Consider the following 1,507-nt stretch of genomic DNA (forward strand, 5'->3'; position numbering starts at 1 on the left):
CTGTTGCGTGTTTTGTGATTTATCTTACCAATTAAAAATATTTCAATTGTATAATTTCTCTTTGGCATATATGTGTGTTACGTTTCTTTTTATTTTATTTTTTTTTTTCTATTCGAAGAAGGAACAATTTGATTCTTTAAAGTATTTATTAAAGATAATCAAATTATCTGTGTTCGTATTAATCTTACAAATAAATATTTAATTGAATAATTAAATCAATATAAATGTTTGTGGCACATGCACCACCTGGTTTCTTTTTTATTTTATTTCATTTATTATTATTAAAATTTTTTTTTTCCTTTTGAAGTAGGAGGAGGAGGAACGAAACTTTCTTCAGTGAAATGGATTATCAAATTTTACAGATTATTATACAATTAAATTACTGCTTTTTGTTATGCAACCAAAAACTTCAATATTTCGTTTGTATTTTGCTTGTCTGATGTGCATTTTTTGAGAGTCACAAAAATTTCGAAGAAAATTTGTATTCTTTTCTCTTTCTTTTTCTTATTTTTTTTTTTTTTTTGCAACACGTTCCGTTCTGTTCCGTTTATTTTTCTTACGATTGGACTCCGTTGGTTCCTTTTTCTTTTCTTTTCTTTTTTTTTCAATAGTAACTCGTTAAAAGAGGCTTATGCGACATAGTTGTTGTACACGGTGAAAGTTTCCTCAATGCAGTTCGAAAGTTTCCGTTCCTGAGGTAATCTCATTTTACGATTTGTGCTACGAATAATATTTCGAAAAAAACTAGAAAAAAAAAACAAAAAAAGAATTATAAATAAAATAAAATAAAATGAGTGGACAAATATTTTTTCGAAGTAGCATAAAAGTTTGGTTTTTTTTCTTTCCTTTTTTTTTTTTTAAATCGATTGAAGTATCGAGATAAGGAAGATAAATGTTAAAGAAATAAAAGTGATAGTTAAGAATAGATAAAGTTGCAATAAAATCATCCTATGGAATGTCGTGTAGATGCGAGGAGTTTCCCCATACGATTCAAAGGTTACAATGCATAATGATGCATAAGATGCATCTATAAACAAACTAGTATGTTGTGTCAACATCGAATACAATTTTATATAATCTACTTGTGTGATCGTGGAAAGTAATAGTTTTATTTTATTTCATCGTAAATTCAATTAATTTTATTATTTGATCATTGATTTTTGTAATTAATTTAAATTGAAAATAAAAAAACAATGAAATAAATAATATAAATGATAAAAAAGTAATTGAATTAGTTTTCTTCGTTCATAAATTTTTTTTATGAAGAAACAAAAAGAAAAAGATACAAAAATTATTCGAATAATCTGAAATTAATAAAATAATTATTAAAAGAAAAATAAGAAAACACAATTATTTGTATTTGAAATACTTTTTATCATTAAAAGTAATAGTTTTATTTTATTTCATCGTAAATTCAATTAATTTTATTATTTGATCATTGATTTTTGTAATTAATTTAGTTTTCTTCGTTTACAAATTTTTGTATGAAGAAACAAAAAGAAAAAGA

Source organism: Polistes canadensis, unplaced genomic scaffold (genome assembly GCF_001313835.1).
Source record: "Polistes canadensis isolate GaletaPanama2010 unplaced genomic scaffold, ASM131383v1 scaffold_380, whole genome shotgun sequence".
NCBI lineage: Eukaryota > Metazoa > Arthropoda > Insecta > Hymenoptera > Vespidae > Polistes > Polistes canadensis.